The sequence below is a fragment of the Salmo salar genome, chromosome 12, assembly GCF_965601325.2.
Source record: "Salmo salar chromosome 12, fSalSal1, whole genome shotgun sequence".
Lineage (NCBI taxonomy): Eukaryota > Metazoa > Chordata > Actinopteri > Salmoniformes > Salmonidae > Salmo > Salmo salar.
Window position 1 is genome coordinate 39165656 of NC_138302.1, and position 13435 is coordinate 39179090.

The 13435-nt window shown below is 43.3% G+C and overlaps 1 protein-coding gene across 1 annotated transcript in view; it reads left to right on the forward strand.

Moving 5' to 3' along the window:
* The window catches only part of LOC106564787 (heterogeneous nuclear ribonucleoprotein L-like), a 58958-nt gene that overhangs the window by 19676 nt on the left and 25847 nt on the right, over nt 1-13435 (forward strand). The gene's annotated exons all lie outside the window — the stretch shown is intronic.

The window sequence follows — 13435 nt, forward strand, 5'->3', positions numbered from 1 at the left end:
CCTCTGCTCTACTCTGCTGCTCTGGTCCCAAAGGCTAAGTGCTAGTGAGCTAGCTAGCAATGACAACAAAAATAACTTGCTCTCAATTTAATTCTAACTTTGTGTGGGGAACTGCTTTAAGACAGTTAATGCGTTTATAATAGGCCATGTTCCAACTTCCAACTCAACCCTTTAGTCTGAGTAGATTCGGTTGGGGATGCCCAACCTGAACGGAAAGTGATGCGTGAAGAGACTGGCTGGCCCAAAATGGTGACTGACTCAGCAGAAAATCACATCCAGCCAGTGACAGGAGAGGTCGTGCTTCAGCAGGCAGGGCATTGCGGCGCGCACAGAGCCAGAGCGAAAAATCAATGCTGTAAGGTTTTCGATGCATTTGGGCTGGCGGGCTGTGCAGTTAGAGAAAGTATTGGATATTTGTAGCTCGAAGTTGATAATCTGTTGGTTTCTAGATTGGTTCCTCTCTAATGAAATACTCTACCGTAGATTTTATGGTGTAGACCAGTGGTTCCCAAACGTTTTGTAGTCCTGTACCCCTTCAAACATTCAACCTCTAGCTGCGTACCCCCTCTAGCACCAGGGTCAGCGCACTCTCAAATGTTTTTTACCATCATTGTAAGCCTGCCACACACACACTATACAATACATTTATTAAACATAAGCATGAGGTTTTGTCACAGCCCGGCTCGTGGGAAGTGGCAAAGAGCTCTTATAGGACCAGGGAACAAATAATAAGAATCAATAATGTTGCTCTCTATTTAGCCATCTTACATATAAAACCTTATTTGTTTATCAAAAATGGTGAATAACTCACCACAGGTTAATGAGAAGGTTGTGCTTGAAAGGATGCACATAACTCTGCAATGTTGGGTTGTATTGGAGAGAGTCTGTCTTAAATAATTTTCCACACACAGTCTGTGCCTGTATTTAGTTTTCATGCTAGTGAGGGCCGAGAATCCACTCTTACATAGGTACGTGGTTGCAAAGGGCGTCAGTGTCTTAACAGCGCGATTTGCCAAGGCAGGATACTCTGAGCGCTGCCCAATCCAGAAATCTGGCAGTGGCTTCTGATTAAATTCAATTTTCACAGGACCGCTTGTTGCAATTTCGATGAGGCTCTCCTGTTCAGATATCGGTAAGTGGACTGGAGGCAGGGCATGAAAGGGATAACGAATCTGGCTGTTTGTGTCATCCGTTTTGGGAAAGTACCTGCATAATTGCACACCCAACTCACTCAGATGCTTCGCTGTATCAGATTTGACATTGTCTGTAAGCTTGAGTTAATTTACACACAAACAAATCATACAATGATGGAAAGACCTGTTTGTTGTCCATCTTAATCATAGCCTCAATTTTGTCCCGTACATTGAATATAGTTGCGGAGAGTCCCTGAAATCCTAGATTCAGATCATCCAGGCGAGAAAAAACATCACCCAGATAGGCCAGTTGTGTGAGAAACTCGTCATCATGCAGACAAGTGAAAATTATGGTCAGTAAAGAAAACTTTAAGCTTGTCTCTCAATTTAAAAAAAACTTGTCAATACTTTGCCCCTTGATAACCAGCGCACTTCTGTATGTAGTAAAAGCGTTACATGGTCGCTGCCCATATTATGCAGAAAATACATGAGACTTCAGGGGCCTTGCTTTAACAAAGTTAACCATTTTCACTGTAGTATCCTTAACGTCTTTCAAGCTGTCAGGCATTACCTTGGCAGCAAGAGCCTCTCGGTGGATGCTGCAGTCTACCCAAGTGGCATCGGGAGCAACTGCCTGCACGCTCATTACCACTCCACTATGTCTCCCTGTCATGACTTTTGCGCCATCAGTACAGATATCAACACATCTTGACCACCAAAGTCCACTTGATGTCACAAAGCTATCCAGTACTTAAAAAATATCCTATCCTGGTTTGCAGAAGAGGATGTCTTCCTTAATTGACCCCCCCCATAAACGTAACGGACATATACCAGGAGCTGTGCCAGGCCTGCAACATCTGTTGACTCATCCAGCTGTAATGCATATAATTCACTGGCTTGTCCCAGCCATATCCACGGCAGCGGGAAGAATTAAGTCCTCCACCATAGTATGGGGCTTGCCTGTCCTAGTCACTCGGTAGCTCACCATATAAGACTCTTCTAGCCCCTTCTTATTAATGGTATCTGTTGCTTTATACACGTCTTACTACTCGAAAGTCGTCTTAATTCTCGCTCAAAAAACTCCCGTGGCTTATTTTTCTAATTGGCATGTTTTGTTTCTCAATGTCTGCGCAAGAGTGAAGGTTTCATCGAGTTGTGAGATAGTACTTTTGCACATATAACACACTGTGTCTGAGGAAAGGCACTACTACCAATATAAGTGAACCCCAAATCAATGTAGTTCTCATCATATTTATGCCTCTTCGATGGTCCAAAGTCCCTGTCTGTTGTTGGGTGTTTTCCCGGGTAAGGGGGCAGTAGCTCTTCGGCTGCATCGAATTCACAACTGTCAGTGTCCATGCTAGCTGAGCTAGCAACAAATGTAGAATTACTGATGCTAGCATTGAATGTGCTCGTGGAAGCAGAACAACTTGTGTCGTCGACAGGTGCAGGTGTAGTACTGCTGGTAGTCGCAGTACTACCAGTAGAGCTGGTATGTGTCTCTATGGAGGTGGGCCTTACTTTTTTTTAACCATTTATCAATTTTCGAGAAAACGGAATGAGCAGCAGCTACTTTTGGCTACATACGGCCCGTTAGTGGAATTCCCGTGAGAGAGTAACGGTTAATGTGATTGGATGTTAATTATTTGACTAGGCTACCGGTATTTGACATTGTGTTGTTATTTCGCTGAACACTAGATGGTTTATTTTTGGCAGTGAAACCAGGCTACTCAGGCGACAAAAAAACATCACCCAAATGTATAGCCCCGTTTTATTTGGCGTACCCCCGACGGCATCGGGCATACCCCTGGGGTACGCATACCCCAGTTTGGGAAAAGGCAGTGTAGACACACACTCTCTCACATACATGAACATACACACACATAACCTGGCACACATACATGCTCTCACAAATGCACATTCTTTCTCTCACACACACAAACACGCACCTATACACTCTCTCTCACACACACACACACACACACACACACACACACACACACACACACACACACACACACAGACACACACACACAGTATGTCAACCCCTGTATCTGGCCTACAGTTACACAACACTGTTAAACATGTCTAAGTGTCTATTCTCTGACAGAACCCTGTTTGCCCTAAGTTGCTCTGAGTGTCTGCAGCATTTTAAATATAACACGTGTGAGTGGAGAAGAGATATCTGATGCTGACACCTGCTGTTACAGTTTTTAACAGTCACTTTGGCACTCATTTCAGAACCTTGTGGTCATTTTTCAAAACTCTAGACACAAAACACAAAAACAGTCATCGCTTGTAACACAGGCTGTCCAATGTTCAAAACATTGCATTGTGCATTCATATCTTTAAAGAAACCTTGCACTTGCAGAATCATTGGTTCAAATAACTTGTTTATCCTGAAATACCATAGGAACATTCATTTAGATCACCCACACACAAGATACCGATAGTTTCACTGTGTAGTTCTTCGTACAATCATTAAATATTGTAGTACAAAATATGTGATACATGTTTCATTATGCTACTACACATAAATACATCACTGTAAAATGACTAGTAGAGAGAATACTACAGACACAGTGGAATCAAAATCAAATCAAATCAAATTTATTTTTATATAGCCCTTCGTACATCAGCTGATATTCTCAAAGTGCTGTACAGAAACCCAGCCTAAAACCCCAAACAGCAAGCAAAGCATGTGAAAGAAGCACGGTGGCTAGGAAAAACTCCCTAGGAAAAACTCCCTAGAAAGGCCAAAAACCTAGGAAGAAACCTAGAGAGGAACCAGGCTATGAGGGGTGGCCACACCTCTTCTGGCTGTGCAGGGTGGATATTATAACAGAACATGGTCAAAATGTTAAAATGTTCATAAATGACCAGCATGGTCAAATAATAATAATCATAGTAGTTGTCGAGGGTGCAACAAGCACGTCCGGTGAACAGGTCAGGGTTCCATAGCCGCAGGCAGAACAGTTGAAACTGGAGCAGCAGCACGGCCAGGTGGACTGGGGACAGCAAGGAGTCATCATACCAGGTAGTCCTGAGGCATGGTCCTAGGGCTCAGGTCCTCCGAGAGAAAGACAGAAAGAGAGAAAGAGAGAATTAGAGAGAGCATATTTAAATACACACAGGACACCGGATAAGACAAGAGAAATACTCCAGATGTAACAGACTGACCCTAGCCCCCCGACACATAAACTACTGCAGCATAAATACTGGAGGCTGAGACAGGAGGGATCAGAAGACACTGTGGCCCCATCCGATGATACCCCCGGACAGGGCCAAACAGGCAGGATATAACCCCACCCACTTTGCCAAAGCACAGCCCCCACACCACTAGAGGGATGTCTCCAACCACCAACTTACCGTCCTAAGACAAGGCCGAGTATAGCCCACAACGATCTCCGCCATGGCACAACCCAAGGGGGGGGGGGGGGGGGGGGGCGCCAACCCAGACAGGAAGACCACGTCAGTGACTCAACCCACTCAAGTGACGCACCCCTCCCATGGACGGCATGGAAGAACACCAGTAGGCCAGTGACTCAGCCCCTGTAAAAGGGTTAGAGGCAGAGAATCCCAGTGGAAAGAGGGGAACCGGCAAGGCAGAGACAGCAAGGGCGGTTCGTTGCTCCAGCCTTTCCGTTCACCTTCACACTCCTGGGCCAGACTATACTTAATCATAGGACCTACTGAAGAGATAAGTCTTCAGTAAAGACTTAAAGGTTGAGACTGAGTCTGCGTCTCTCACATTGGTAGGCAGACCATTCCATAAAAATTGAGCTCTATAGGAGAAAGCCCTACCTCCAGCCGTTTGCTTAGAAATTCTAGGGACAATTAGGAGGCCTGCGTCTTGTGACCGTAGCGTACGTGTAGGTATGTACGGCAGGACCAAATCGGAAAGATAGGTAGGAGCAAGCCCATGTAATGCTTTGTAGGTTAGCAGTAAAACCTTGAAATCAGCCCTTGCCTTAACAGGAAGCCAGTGTAGGGAGGCTAGCACTGGAGTAATATGATCAAATTTTGGGGTTCTAGTCAGGATTCTAGCAGCCGTATTTAGCACTAACTGAAGTTTATTTAGTGCTTTATCCGGGTAGCCGGAAAGTAGAGCATTGCAGTAGTCCAGCCTAGAAGTAACAAAAGCATGGATTAATTTTTTTGCGTCATTTTTGGACAGAAAATTTCTGATTTTTGCAATGTTACGTAGATGGAAAAAAGCTGTCCTTGAAACAGTCTTGATATGTTCTTCAAAAGAGAGATCAGGGTCCAGAGTAACGCCGAGGTCCTTCACAGTTTTATTTGAGACGACTGTACAACCATCCAGATTAATTGTCAGATTCAACAGAAGATCTCTTTGTTTCTTGGGACCTAGAACAAGCATCTCTGTTTTGTCCGAGTTTAAAAGTAGAAAGTTTGCAGCCATCCACTTCTTTATGTCTGAAACACAGGCTTCTAGCGAGGGCAATTTTGGGGCTTCACCATGTTTCATTGAAATGTACAGCTGTGTGTCGTCCGCATAGCAGTGAAATTTAACATTATGTTTTCGAATGACATCCCCAAGAGGTAAAATATATAGTGAAAACAATAGTGGTCCTAAAACGGAACCTTGAGGAACACCGAAATTTACAATTGATTTGTCAGAGGACAAACCATTCACAGAGACAAACTGATATCTTTCCGACAGATAAGATCTAAACCAGGCCAGAACTTGTCCATGTAGACCAATTTGGGTTTCCAATCTCTCCAAAAGAATGTGGTGATCGATGGTATCAAAAGCGGCACTAAGATCTAGGAGCACAAGGACAGATGCAGAGCCTCGGTCTGACGTCATTAAAAGGTCATTTACCACCTTCACAAGTGCAGTCTCAGTGCTATGATGGGGTCTAAAACCAGACTGAAGCGTTTCGTATACATTGTTTGTCTTCAGGAAGGCAGTGAGTTGCTGTGCAACAGCTTTTTCTAAAATTGAACAAAATATGAAATGTAATGATGAAATACAATAAAATCACAACATAGGTTTCTTTGAATCAAAGCTAAAATGATTAGCTACAAAAAAAGAAAAAACAGTTAAAGGTCAACTGCAGTGTTCCTCACCTGGCTTACTGTAAAAACCAGAACAAAAGATTGATTACTGTACTTCTACTGTACTTCCATCAACCCTGTCTTGTGGATTTGGCCACAGGTTTTCATCCACATCACAATGGATGTTTTCATTAGCCAAACATCTTGGAAAGAATCTTTGGACATGGTGAATCCAGGCCTGACACTGGTCTGCCGTGATGTCATTGCATGCGTCATCCATGGCCTGGAGAAGGGTGGCTTGTTCGTGGAAGGTATCATATACCTTCCACCTCCATGTGGAGAAAAATTCCTCAATCGGGCTAAGGAAAGGAGAGTATGGGGGTAAGTACAGGGTGGTACAGTAAATTGTGGATGGGCCTGAAACCATGCTTGCACCATTTGAGCATGGTGGAATCTGACATTATCCCACACAATGACATAGGTCAAAACACCTTGTTAATGAGAGAGGTCAGAGGAGAATGTCCAGACTCATTCAAGCTAACAGAAAGGCCACAAATGCTCAAATAACAGCTGTTTAAAACAGTGGTGTGCAGAAGGGCATCTCTTAACGTACAACACCGTGAATAATTCAGGTTGTTGTGGAGGCAAAAGGGGGTCCTACCCAGTAGTAGATAGGTGTACCTAATAAAGTGGCCGGTGAGTGTACAGTAATGTCAAAACTGAAAACATGGTCTGGAAAAGTGGTACATGGAACCATAGAAACAGTGTCCGATAAATAATGATGATGAAATATTACATCCATAGATAATGTAGTCCAATTGGTTCACGTTCCACAGTAAGTGGTGTCAATGGATCTCGTGATCCTGAAACTTTCATGACCTAAACATGGAATATTGTTTGTCAGTTTCCATAAAACTATGCATTAAGAGTAATGCAACAGTTACTTATCATTTTGATCAGTTGTATCAATTGATAGTTAGATCATTGTAATGAAATGAATAGACAGTCATCTCAGATGTAATGTGTGAATTGTATTTTGAAATGGTAATACACTGATGTTAAGTTGTGTCATTTTGAACAGGTGATTTTAGTTCAATGAACAAATGATCTTAGCTTTATGTGTATTGTATCCAAGCCATTGGAAAAAGTGTTAGCGTTTTGCAAAATTTGCATTTTGATCATTGGTTGTGAGTTTTGTGTCTAGAGTTTTGAAAAATGACATCAAGGTACCGAAATTAGTGCCAAAGTGATTGTAAAAAACTGTAAAGTGCACACTTTTCTTAGAAGGCTTCTGGAGAGGTTAGTTGTTTTTGGGGACGGTTTTGTCAAATGATACTATATTGAACCCTTTTGAGACAGTTCTATAACATCTGAAAAGGATAACAATCAATAGTGTGTGTGTGTGTGTGTGTGTGTGTGTGTGTGTGTGTGTGTGTGTGTGTGTGTGTGTGTGTGTGTGTGTGTGTGTGTGTGTGTGTGTGTGTGTGTGTGTGTGTGTGTGTGTGTGTTTATGTGTGTGTGTGTGTGTGTGTGTGTGTGTGGATTGTAAAAATTCTTGAGATGTGCTTTGTGGCAGGCAATGGTTATATCTACACTAGAATGGTTTTTAAAGTGTACTTTAAAGAGCCGTTAGGAGAGTTATCCCAAAAAGGTTGCTCAAGCAGCGACAAACCAAAGCGTGTGTTTAGTGTTGGCAGATGGTTGTCTCCCAGGTTTTGTACCGTATCGTGAGATGAGGTGGTATGGCCTCACAAAGCCTTCAATTCAGCTGCCGGAAACAAGGTCGCTGTCTGCATCGAGCAAAAACTGCAAGCTCTCGTGCTTTTGCTCATGCTAAGGTGTTAGTGGCAAAGCTTAGGAAGGTTGACATTTTGTTATTTTGTTGTTGTTTTTACCATTTTGAGTGAGGTGATTTTCCGACCGCAACTGCTGATTGTTCAGATAAACCAAAAAAAAAGGACTCCTGAATTAGCGGGTCTCTCAGAAGACAGAAGAGTTACTCTTTCAACATCACAGGGAGTAAAGCATGTACCAAAAAAAATATAATAATTTAAAAAAAAAACACTTTCTGAGAATATCGCTCAATAGTATTGTTAGGGCATTGTTCTGCAGGGTGTAAGCCAGAGGGACGTGGCTTGCATAGCAGTAGAGGTGGAGTAAGTGGTGCAATAGCCTTTGATGTAGCTATGTCTCAGATCAAACTGCAAAACAGAGCCGGGGAGATGTTGTATCCTGTGTGTGTGACCTGCTAGGCCCTCTGCTGCTGTGTTCGTCTCCATGCTGTTTCACAGCAGCAGCAGCATAAGCTTGTCACTGTGGTTGAGCCTGAATCAGTGGGAATTGTCATTATCAGGAGTGTGTGAACAATGTGAACAAATACTATTTACAAATACAAGAGTGCCTTAACCTCTTGTGACTTTGCGTTTTATCTCCTCGGCTCCCTGCACTGGATTATTGGCTGGATTCATGGGATGAATCGTTGCTCCAAGACCCCCTTTCTTGGGGACAGAACTTTTGCTCACGTTTCCTCAGTGCTATTTTTAAAGGAGGGAAGAGGCAGACTGCAAGTGTCAGTTGGTGAAAATAGCTTTGCACGTGGGACTGACAAAAGGGGCCATGGTCTGTCTAGGTGACAGAGAGAGAGAGAGATGAGGGAAAGGAAAGAAAGAAATACAGACAGACCGAGTGAAAAAGAGGAAGGAGGAGGAAGAAATAAAACTAAAGACAGGAAGAAAGTATAGATGGTAAGAAAGAGGGAACAATGAAAGAAAGAAATAGAAGAAGGAAAGGTACAGAGAGATACTTTCAGTTTTGAAGACACCCTTGAAAGTTAGGGTAGTTAAAGTAGTGGTAGGTATGCCTGACTGTGTTCAAGTGCAGGCATCAAAAGAAGACAGCTCAGATATTTTCCAAACAGCAACTGCTCGAGAGCCATAAAGCAGCTTTGAAATAGTTTCTATGCTTAATTTTACCCCAGCGAAAAGCACACCAGTTATTCTGTTATTCGTCGTCTGTCTCAACGTGTCATAGAACTGCACAAAAGAAACTTGAGTCTTTCCTTTACCACTGTGACAGGCGACAGTTTTGCATGTTTTTTTTCCCCACTCTCCAATTTCCTGAGCATTAAAAAGATCCCCAGGAAAGGGATATGAATATATCAATGTCTTTACAGGAGCTTGTTGAGCTACATGTTGCTTTCAGAATGAATTGACGTTCTACTTCAGACAAACACCGTCCCTGGATTGCGGTTGTCATTTCTAGGGCGTATTTGAGTTATTTTCAGGGACGTTTGTCTGCGTCCTGATTCTCCACACTTTTCCAAAAGTGTGCACTCACACACTCCCCGTTATGGATTTGAAAGCTAATGATCGGTGTAAACATTGGCTGTAGGGAGTTTCCATCATTGTTAAATCCATGGAAGAAAGTGTGCAAGTGCATATTCCGGGAGAAGGGTGGTGAATCGGGACATAGCCTATCTATCTCTCTTTCTAGATAGGCTGGGGGGTAAGAATGTGGTCAATTGTAAACGAATCTCATCTTAAGCACAGTGCCTGTCGGCGAGGATTCAATTTGTCTGTGTGTCTGAAGTAGAGCCGCGTGGGGCTCGGCGTTGTCCCAGAGCGCATGGAGGGTTAGACTAGACGGGAGGAATTCGTCGCGATGGACAGCTCCTGTAATGAACCATCCTGGGCTTCTGGAAGAGCTAGCGTCGAACGAAGAAGAGGGCCAAGTAATTGGTTGTCTCAGAAGTGCTGTGGCCCTTGTCGATGCGGTTTCTCAAAGCCGGTCTATGGTGGAAACAAGGCAGACCAAGTCGTCTTACGAATACAGCGTCAGACAGTCTGATTACAATTACTGTTATCTTATTTTCTTATGTATTGTAGCTCCAGTTTCATCAGGGTGACTTGTTTCTTAATTCCGACAATTTGTATCCATTTGGAAGAATGGATGCTGTAACCTGTTCACTGCAGCTGCTGCTTTTTTGGTTCATTGTTATTCTGAAAAAATCTCATTACTTAAAATCAGGCTGAGGTCATTCATTCATCGGGAAGTGGTTTTATAGTAATTTCATATTGGTCTTCCCAGTTTTACTCCTCTCGTTTCATAGCGGCTTTTAGTGGATAATTCTTTTAATTTGTTTTTTTTTGTGTGTTGTTCATCATTGTTTGTACTCTGTTTTCCAATTTAATTGGAGACTAAGAAAAGCTTTTTGAATGTACAGCGTTCAATTCGCAGATTAATTGTGTAATTTTTAGGAATTGGCTTTTGGTGCTGTTGCCAGACTTGCATTTTCATGGTTGGTCTGTGAAGCATATAAGCAATATTGGCAATGCATATTTGAATGCCTAAATAGCCAGTCCAACATGAATGTATCAGTGAGTATTCAGATATGATTTTCCTCTACTTTCAATTCCCCTTGTATTGTCGTACGTTAGCATTCATGAATTTTCAAACAGAGCTCACAAAGGTGTTGCGCAACAGTTTACAAAGTGATTCTCCTGCTCTGCAAGTTGCTATTTCAGAAGTCCTTCCCCTAGAGGTTTTCATCATTAGCATATTTTCCTCACTTTGAGAAAAGGGTGAATGCAGTGTGAGTTGTGAAGCCACTGTAAAACAGGTGTGAAGCACTATGGATTAACAGCCTGTGCTGCAATTTAACAACATCCAGCTGCAAGACAAGGACCCACAGTCCAAAGGCTTGCAGTAGAGTTGGGTTTAAATTATGTTACATTTAATTTGTGTGACAGACCAGGACATACAGTGCATTCGGAAAGTATGCAGACCCCTCTCTTCCTCTTATGCGTATATTTCTTTCCTTTTCTCTCTTTCACCTCTGCCGGACAACAAACCCTCTGAAAATCAGTAGTTCTACTGAGATTTACATAAGTATTCAGACCCTTTCCTCAGTACTTTGTTGAAGCACCTGTGGCAGTGATTACAGCCTCAAGTCTTTTGGGGTATGACGATACCGCTTGGCACACCTGTATTTGGGGAGTTTATCCCATTCTTCTCTGCAGATCCTCTCAAGGTCTGTCAGGTTGGATGGGGAGCATCACTGCACAGTTATTTTCAGGTCTCTCCAGAGATGTTCGATCGGGTTCAAGTCCGGGCTCTGTCTGGGCCCCTCAAGGACATTCAGAGACTTGTCCTAAAGTCACTCCTGCATTGTATTGGCTGTGTGCTTAGGATCGTTGTCCCGTTGGAAGGTGAACCTTCGCCCCAGTCAGAGGTCCTGAGCACTCTGGAGCAGGTTTTCATCAAGGATCTCTCTGTACTTTGCTCCGTTCATCTTTCCCTCATTCCTGACTAGTCTCCCAGTCCCTGCCACTGAAAAACATCCCCACATCATGATGCTGCCACCAATATGCTTCACCGTAGGGCTGGTGCCAGGTTTCCTCCAGACGTGACACTTGGTATTCAGGCCAAAGATTTCAATCTTGGTTTTATCAGACCAGAGAATTTTGTTCTTTAGGTGCTTTTAGGAAAACTCCAAGCGGGCTGTCATGTGCCTTTTACTGAGGAGTGGCTTCCGTCTGACACTACCATAAAGACCTGGTTGGTGCTGCAGAAATGGTTGTCCTTCTGGAAAGTTCTCCCATCTCCACAGAGGAACTCTGGAGCTCTGGCAGAGTGACCATCAGGTTATTGGTCACCTCCCTGACCAAGGCCCTTCTCGCCGATTGCTCAGTTTGGCCGGGCAGCCAGCTCTAGGAAGAGCATTGGTGATTCCAAACTTCTTCTATCTAAGAATGATGGAGGCAACTGTGTTCTTGGGGACCTTCAATGCTGCAGAAATGTTTTGGTACCCTTCCCCAGATCTGTGCCTCGATACAATCCTGTCTTGGAGCTCTATAGACAATTCCTTCGACCTCACTGCTTGGTTTTTGCTCTGACATGCACTATCAACTGTGGGATCCTCAAAAGGTTGTACGATCCTCAAAAGGTTCTACAGCTGCACCATCGAGAGCATCCTGACTGGTTGCATCACTGCCTGGTATGGCAACTGCTCGGCCTTCAACCGCAAGGCACTACAGAGGGTAGTGCGAACGGCCCAGTACATCACTGGGGCCAAGCTGCCTGCCATCCAGGACCTCTATACCAGGTGGTGTCAGAGGAAGGCCCTAAACATTTTCAAAGACTCCAGCCACCCCAGTCATAAACTGTTCTCTCTGTTACCACACGGCAAGCGGTACCAGAGCGCCAAGTCTAGGTCCAAGACAATAGGCTTCTACCCCCAAGCCAAAAGACTCCTGAACATCTAGTCAAATGGTTAACCAGACTATTTGCATCCCCCCCCCCCCCCACCACACCACTGCCACTCTCTGTTGTCATCTATGCATAGTCACTTTAATTAACTCTACCTACATGTACATACTACCTCAACTAACCAGTGCCCCCGCACAATGACTCTGTACCAGTCACCCCCCGTATATAGTCTCGCTATTGTTATTTTACTGCTGCTCTTTAATTACTTGTTACTTTTATCTCTTATTCTTATCCATATTTTTTGAAACTGCGCTGTTGGTTAGGGGCTCGTAAGTAAGCATTTCACTGTAAGGTCTACACCTGTTGTATTCGGCGCATGTGATTAATAAAATGTTATTTGATTAATATAGACAGGTGTGTGCCTTTCCAAATCATGTCCAATCAATTGATTATTTTTTTTGAAGTTGTAGAAACATCTCAAGCATGATCAATGGAAACAGGATGCACCTGAGCTCGATTTGTCATTATGGGGTATTGTGTGTAAAATCAAATCAAATCAAAGTTTATTTGTCACGTGTGCCGAATACAAAAGGTGCAGACCTTACAGTGAAATGCTTACTTACACTGTAAGGTCTACACCTGTTGTATTCGGCGCACGTGACAAATAAACTTTGATTTGATTTGATTTTACACACAATACCCCATTATGACAAATCGAAAACAGGTTTTTAGAAATGTGTAGATTGAGGGCATTTTTTTATTTAATCCATTTTGAATAAGGCTGTAACGTAACCAAATGTGGAAAAAGTCAAGGGGTCTGAATACTTTCCAAATGCGCTGTATTTGTCTGCCGGTCTGTAGGTGGCCCTCCGGTCAAGGAATCGGAAGAAGCTGAATTTCCTTAGGCCTCAATAATGAGTTAGAATTTAAAAAAATGATGATTGAAGTCATTCAAACCAAACCAACATTGCTACAAAACACAAACAAATGAACTATAAACATGCAGAAAACAGTGTTAAGGCATTGACAAGGGAACATTTGGCAATTTCGCTCCTTGTGCACTCCAACAGCAT